Source organism: Montipora foliosa, chromosome 7 (assembly GCF_036669935.1).
Source record: "Montipora foliosa isolate CH-2021 chromosome 7, ASM3666993v2, whole genome shotgun sequence".
Taxonomy (NCBI): Eukaryota; Metazoa; Cnidaria; class Anthozoa; order Scleractinia; family Acroporidae; genus Montipora; species Montipora foliosa.
Window position 1 is genome coordinate 43,156,534 of NC_090875.1, and position 7,500 is coordinate 43,164,033.

The window sequence follows — 7,500 nt, forward strand, 5'->3', positions numbered from 1 at the left end:
TTGTGTATAACAGCCAGAAGTCAGCCTACTTAGCCAAGTGCTGGAGCCTCACTCAACAGTCAAGAGTCAAGAATTATGTTCGGTGCATTTCGATCCTCCTTGAGAATTTTGAATTTTTCAATAGAAGAAAGCAAAGAAAATGACTTAATTAATTAAGCAGCAACCGGAAACATCAAAACGCGGACAATTGAAAACCTTTTATTTTCACTAACCCTACAGGCAGTATTAAAAAAGAATAAATAACCAGGGAGCTCCGCTTTTAGGCTTGGCAAAATCTATATATTATTTAATATCTTTACCACTGACTTGTCTCATTTATCAAAGAGACCAACCTGTCTAATTACGCCGACGATAATCAGCTGTATTTTTTGCTGACACTGATCCAGCCGTTGTTGAACTCGTTCTTAATAAAGTACTTCAGGTAATGAGCGAATAGTTTTGAAATAATAAGATGATTCTAAACCCTGATAACTGAAAGGTATTGGCTCTGTTGCGACAACCCAATATCAAGCTTTCAATGTTGTTGATAGGGTTGCTATCCAAATTGATCTCGTTGAGCCATTTGGGATAGTTTTGGATGACGCTCTTAATTTTGGCAAACATATTTCGAAAATCAATAAGAAAGTAGGAAAGCAACTAGATGTACCGGTACTTTGTAGGCTGAAGAACATATTACACTGATATTATCGTTTCGAACTGAACTTTGCCTTTACGATTCGTTTATAATGAATCAGTTCAATTACCATTCTTCCGTATGAAAGCACTATGTCAAGAAGTTGGATTGATTGGCTGCATGAACGAGCACTTTGTTTTCTCTACAGTGACTGGTCCTCTGATGTCAGCACCTTGCTAATTAGTCTAGAAGATATATGTATCCAGAACCTTCTAATTTTTGTGTTCAAAGCGGTCAACAATTTTCCGCCAGTGTATTTGAGAGATTGATTCAAGTTAACGGAAAACAGTAAGAACTTGAGAGGGCTTAACAAGTTACAGGTACCCAGACCGAATACTTCTCTCTTTGGTATGAAATCTGTAAGATACTTAGCCCCTGTGAGTTGGAATAGATCGTTTTCACGTGACGTCATCATTTTCTAAAATCCAAAACTAAAGAGCCACGAAAGTTTTTATCCTCATCAGGCATAAGAGGCAGTAAATCCGTATCCATTTGCAATTTTAAAGCTCAATAGCGTGCTTCGTTTGGAAACCAGAGCATTTTGAATTTGTGAGTTATAGCGGTGCGTGACACGAGGCGACGATCGAGTTTATTGAGAAATATATATTTATCTCATGGTTTTGAGCCTTTTTAGAATTTAAAGCAATAGGAAAAGTACTTAGGTAAATAGCTGTTTGTTCAGTACAGATGATCACTTGCCTAGATAGCCAAAGTGAGTAACAGATGTTAACATTATTTTCCGGCCGCCATATTGGTGCACCACAGATGTACACCAACATGGCGTTTTCATACTGGGCCCTGTAAATTTCTGCGAAACATTTCGACGAATATCTGCAGTTTGGGGAAGCGCACAGGCCTAAAACTTGGAGAAGTGTCTTCTTCATTTATCTTCTACAACATCACGAATTCTTGACTTTTTCCACTGGATGGTTTTTGATTTATTTTTTTATTGCGTGACAGTGAAAACGATCTATAATATCCCTGACAGCTTGCCATCCCTAACAGCAATGTCTTCTTTTTATAACTGAAGCTGCACGTTATATTAGCTTCCAGTTAGTTAGTCATATCTTGTAATAAGTTCTTCATTCTGTAACTAGCCCTTATGATTCATCCGTTTTTCTTTGTTGCTATTTATTTCTCGACAAATCAGAATATCTAATTGCCAGAGGTCTAATCAACCTCAGTCAACCGGAGGTTAAATCAAGTATGTATGTATTGATTCCGGTTACAAACAAAATACAGAGTGTGTCTTCAGTGCTAAGTATAACTTTAACAGAAACAAGAACAAAAAAGTTGCACACGGAGGGATCGGTAGGACTATGGGGAATAAGGAAGGAACCCACACTGTTGCTTTTGTCGATTCTTTTTTGATTTCTTCGATCGCGTTTACCACAAGGTTATGTCTCTGACTGACTAGACTACAGCCCATTGTTCTCTTCTCTTATGGACACTCATTGGTCAAAGGTAAGCTTCTTGGCTATAAAGATCTTTCGGACAAAAGATAAACAAACCTAATCATCGAAGCAGACAGATCGAGACGCTCGATTTCCGGGCAGATATGTCATTATCATTACATAAACATTAGGTTAATCAACACCAATCATCCCCCATGTGCTTTCCACGAGGAAACACATGTAGACAGAGGAAACTAGAAATTTTTCGTCGTAAAAAAGGTTGCTGTTATTCATCGTGGTGAAGTACAATAATAATAATAAAGTATTCTCGTTTGTCTCACGATGTGGTCATTTGTGATGTAGATCGCGACGTTTCGACTGCGTACTGCTAGTCTTCAACAGTCACAGCTGCTGAAAACTAACCACAGCGTAGCGTCCTGCTCAAAAGGTGACGCGTAACAATATTTTCTGCCACTTCTAGCTTGCCTTTCTCAATGTCCAATGGTCTTTGCCTGTGGTCAAAGCGATCTTCTACTGGCAAATTGGGTGCTTCGTTTACGAGTTTTGAGTGCTTTGTTTTCAAGTTGGGGTTCCGCTTTGTTTTTCGACTTAGGGTGCTTAGTTCGATGTCGACCTTTTGGGTGCTTCGTGCTATGTTCTTCGTTTTCGTGTGCTTGGTTTTCGATACCTCCCCTGCCGTAAAGCTCAGAGAGCAGAATAAATAAGTGTGCTGGTTTAGTTAGATGTGCATGTTTACCTACAGTAAGGCTCTTATCTAAATCGTCGGGTGTTCTTAAAGCCGGAGACTTTTTTCTTTTTCCTTTACCGGGCGTAATTTCATTTTCCCTTTATTTGCGATAAAGCAGGAGTCAAATCAACGTGATATCACAGACCTGATAAAGACAACGATTTCGGCTATATATTGAAAAAACTGCAACTTAACAAATCACTTTCCGCGCCATCGCCAAATAAACACGATTCTTTCAAACTGCTGTCTTTTCGTCTTGCTGTATAATCTCTGTATTGTTTAAACGCAGTCTTGTAAATCATTTCAAAAGGTAAGCTAAATGCTCCATAGATTATAGAGCGGTTTAGGAACAATCAATTCTATCCGAACATCGCTACTTTGAAAGAATGCATTTATGGTCAGATTGTTAATCGAGATCAGGATGGTTTAAAAGGTGGTCTTCTGTTTGCATGCTAAGCTTATGAAAAAAAGTGTTTCATTTTTTTCCCCTTTTTTTTTAATCACACTGCAGATTGCGTTCTTTGGTCGAGCTCTAATTACTATGCTGTGTCCTTCTGAGTGACTCAGGAAAAAAGGTCAGTAATTTTCAAGTTCGTCCTAATGATTTTAAATACTTTAATACTTCAAGAGCATTGAAACTAGCGCTGTGTGCTTGACTATACCGGTTCGCCAACGGCTATGATTAAAATTCAGGACAAATAAACAATATCCTAGGCCTGCAGGCTTTACAAAACAGCCGTAACGCCTGTTTGAATTGAACAAAAGTTTCAGGTCTACTATGATCAAAAATTCATGTCCTTTGCAGATTTTCAGTGGCTTTGCTCAACACCTTAGTGGTTAGTGGGAAAATTTTGAGCTTGGATATTTATCCAAAGGCTGTTTACTTTGAGTGTAAATTTTGGATTTCACGGTCCACCAATACTCAAGATCAAAACTGACCGATGGGAGCTCACAGGGTTGTTAGTAATGGCGGACCATTAAATAGAAAAATTCTAGTTAAAATAAACAGGTGTCTTTTTGATATCAAGGCGTGGGTCACTTAGTGTTTAGTTAACATAGTTTTGAAATCCAAAGAAAAAGGAGAAGTAAATCGTTGATCGATATTAGCTTAAGTCCTGCTTCGTCGCAAACTTTAGTTTTTATAATTATGGCTTAGACGTAATTTACTTTTAAGATTTTCGTATCTGGCAATTTTGCCTCACCAGTCAAGCGTTATGACCCAAAGGCAGGAAGTTCCTAACTTGTCATCCTGTTTGATTCCAGAGTTTTTCCCGATTTTGTTAGGGCGTCCAATAAGCCATCTTCTAATTGAGGTTTCGATAAAGAAACCCAATTTTTGCAGATCTATAAAAATGTTTATTCTCGTCACAACCGTTATTCTAGAGTTACATATTTAGTCTAACACGATAACGCAATATACAAATGACTCAAAATGAAATTATCTCAGACTTTCTTGTTTTTTTAACTTATTCAAAAACTTCATCGGTACATGACTATTTTAACTGACAGTTCACTGTGCCGCCTTCTCGACACCACTCAAAATCTTTCTTTCCGCTCTCTTCAACTACCTTAAGTCTTCTGTTGCGGTGTATTGCCATCCACTTAGGGACGATTTTATTTGGGGGATGTGGATATCTTACATTTAAGCCGAAAAAACAAACTAGAGGATATGCGTTATTCACAACCAAGGCATCCACAAATACCTGATTATAACATGAATAGGTTTAGTCCATAACAAGCATGCGTCAACAATGTATTTGGAATGTTCAGGTATTCAGTTTGTAGAAGCGATTTTAGGTGATTTTTTTAGGGTAAGGGGCGTTTGCAGTCTCTAATAGACCTCAATGCTCCCGCCCCTTCCCTGACAAAAAGGCTTCGAACATAAAGTGTCATGTTCTTACCCAAACGCAATGCAATTCTTTTCTTCATGTGATGGACTTATGATGCTCCACAGTTTCAATAGCTGAGAAATAAATTCTCTAACTTGCTCAATGAACCACTGATCCTTGGCGTGCATTTATAAATTATTGTGAACACCCAGTCAACTATGATTAAATAAATGAATAGGACATTTTATGACAAGTCCTCTCCCCTAAGTTTTTTACTGGGTTGCCGTATGGCAGTCCCAGTCGGAAAATGGGTGAGATTTGTTTGTTTGCTTTTTTTGTTGTTTGTTTTCTTTTCGTGTCGGGAAAAGTCTTTCCTATCACTCCCTTGCTAAGTGGTGTGTTTGTCCGTAGAGTCTTCTGCGCGTATTTTGTTAGGATTTCAGGGGGTAGTAGAAAGGCGTAAGTTTCTCTGGTTTGACACAGTAGAATGTTAACTTGCAATGGCGTCGAAGATTGAAACCCAAATGGCGTTTTGGAGGATCTTTGAACAAAATGTACCCTTACGGAGCTAAAGAATGGAACGTAAATTTGATAAACAAGGCAGGTGGTGAAAACTAAATATCTGGAATCTTAAAAGCGACGAGTAATGGACTTTGACAACAATCTTTCACCCGTCGAGCCGTAATCAAAGTGAGCTGTAGTTCTAATATTGTACAACACTGAAATCAAATTGAAAATTCTCTAGTAACTAATGGGTTTAACAAAGACAGAGAAGGATTTGAACAACTTGGATCTGTGATCTCTGTTGTCTGTCTTATTGTACTCAATTCTGCACAGTCTTCCGGTAACAATTGGAAATTTAACTAATTCTTGTTAGTCAGAAATTATTTGAAAGAAAGCTTGTTGCCCAATTTTTGCTTGATAATTTAAGTAAAGGATTTTTCAGTAAAGGGTTTGATGCTGAACACTGGTGGGGAAATTTATTTAGTTGCATTTTTGACATGGAGTGTGTTGGCAGCTTGTTTATGGTAATTTGACACGATTGAGTTTCCTGTCTTCACGCTCGTAATGAAATAGGAAGAAGGGGTTTTTGTCTCTAATAGCAAACATGTTTTTTGTTTCAAAAAAATATTTCGCTGGAAAAGGTGGCCTTGATGAATTCATCATATTGTGTAATATGTGAGCTTAACTGGATAGTTTTTATGGCAATAGTAAAGCATTTTTGGGGCAAAATGAGGTTAGCGTCTTTTTTTTGTGTTTTAACCTAATTAAATATACCATGCCTCGTGAGGTTGTATTTCCCGTCTGCCGTAAACCTGATTTCCACTCTCAAAATTGCCTCCAGAACCTACTTTTTGCGTAGAATAAGCTTTTGGAATGATGGTTTTGTCTTCTGTGCTGATACTTGACGATTCGGGAACATTTTGTGAAAAAATATTTGTAACGGGTCACATGCGCAACTTCATCGCCCGATTTGCCCGATGATGCACAACACCCACTCGGCCTTTTGACATCCCATTGAAAAAAACTTGTAAAATATTCGCGGACCGGTCGATTTCTCTGAAATTTGAAAGGATGATTGCTAACGAATATAGAAAGATTTTCACAATAACTTAAAATCCCTGAGTCAAGCATGAGAGTTCGACGAAGAGGTAAATGCGACTAAATTTGTTGTGTGCGTTGCTATTTTTGTGATTTGATTGTTGTGAAAATTTTGACAGAGAATATTAAAGTATTAAGAAATATCCACGGATAGATCGTTAAAAAATCTTTACTTTTAGCGGTTATTTGAACGTAAAAGATGCAACGCTTGACGAGAAATAATATTTTTGTTAATATTTGAAAGAAGAAAAATTTCGCGGCAATCGGGATGCGGTGAAAATGAGTTAACAAATTTGCATACGTGCGTTGAAATGTGATACGCGAGGAGACAGGAATTTTATTTCGCTGACAAATGATTTTGTCATTGTAGTGTAAAATGAAGTTTATTTGGGAAGCCAACAACATTTCTTCAACTTCCTGGTTAATCCAGTTTATTGCTGCGACTTGCTAGTGCGAAGATTGTTTACATGAAAGTCACGCTCTTTGCGAATTTTGAGTGTCATGAAATTACATCATCTGCGTGACAATATATTTCCCTTCACTCTAACCCAAAAATATTCAGATAATAACAAACTTCATATTTATTAACCATTTCTTCTGCTTTTGTGCTTGTCAGCATTGAGATTTGCGATAATTCGCAAGTCTGTTTTTGTAACTCATAGATGTTCAGATTTTCAATTACATGGCCGCTCAACCTCGCGATTGTGTAAATAGTTCACCCTGAAGTCAAAATAGATACGTTCTCAGGAACCCAACAAAGAAGGCTTCCTGACCCGACAGATGAAATGTAAATATGTAGTTAAATATTACAACAAAATTAAAAAAACAAAGACGTTGTTTTACTCTGAAAACGACGAACGATTAACATTCTCTTCCGTAGTTTATTCAGTTGACACAAGGTGATCACGTGCACCTTTATGGTTGCCTACATGTGATCAATGTCTTCCTTTTGACAAAACATCATAAAAGTCAGAGACTGCAGAAATCTTCGTGTTTCTACGATCGACTGTCATTAATCTTTCGATGAGAATTCGATTTAGAGCTATATATAAAACTATGTTATTTTTTCCGTGTCATGAAAAATCTTTCCTGACCCTCCCCTGCTAAGTAGTGTCTTTGTGTGTGGAGTCTTCTGCGCGTACTTTGTTAGGTGTGAGGGGGCTGGGGTAATGCGTAGATTTCTCTGGTAGACACAAGAGGACATTTAATTAACCTGCAATGGCGTCGAAAGTCATTGTAACGCGAATGGCGTTT

At 37.7% G+C, this 7,500-nt stretch overlaps 1 protein-coding gene and 1 long non-coding RNA gene across 5 annotated transcripts in view; one reads left to right on the top strand and one right to left on the bottom strand.

Annotated features, from left to right (window-relative positions):
- The window catches only part of LOC138009560 (uncharacterized), a 441,051-nt gene that overhangs the window by 289,967 nt on the left and 143,584 nt on the right, over positions 1 to 7,500 (bottom strand). The window lies entirely within an intron of this gene.
- Positions 1 to 7,500, top strand: part of LOC138009548 (G-protein-signaling modulator 2-like) — a 20,661-nt gene that overhangs the window by 1,990 nt on the left and 11,171 nt on the right. The window contains exons 1-3 of one of the 3 annotated variants that reach the window (XM_068856618.1): positions 877 to 993; positions 2,070 to 2,137; positions 3,327 to 3,390. The gene's annotated coding sequence lies outside the window, so the exon portion shown is untranslated. Of the gene's footprint in view, positions 1 to 862; positions 994 to 2,069; positions 2,138 to 3,326; positions 3,391 to 7,500 lie in introns of those variants that run through there. The other 2 variants (XM_068856619.1, XM_068856617.1) reach the window with 2 other exon arrangements.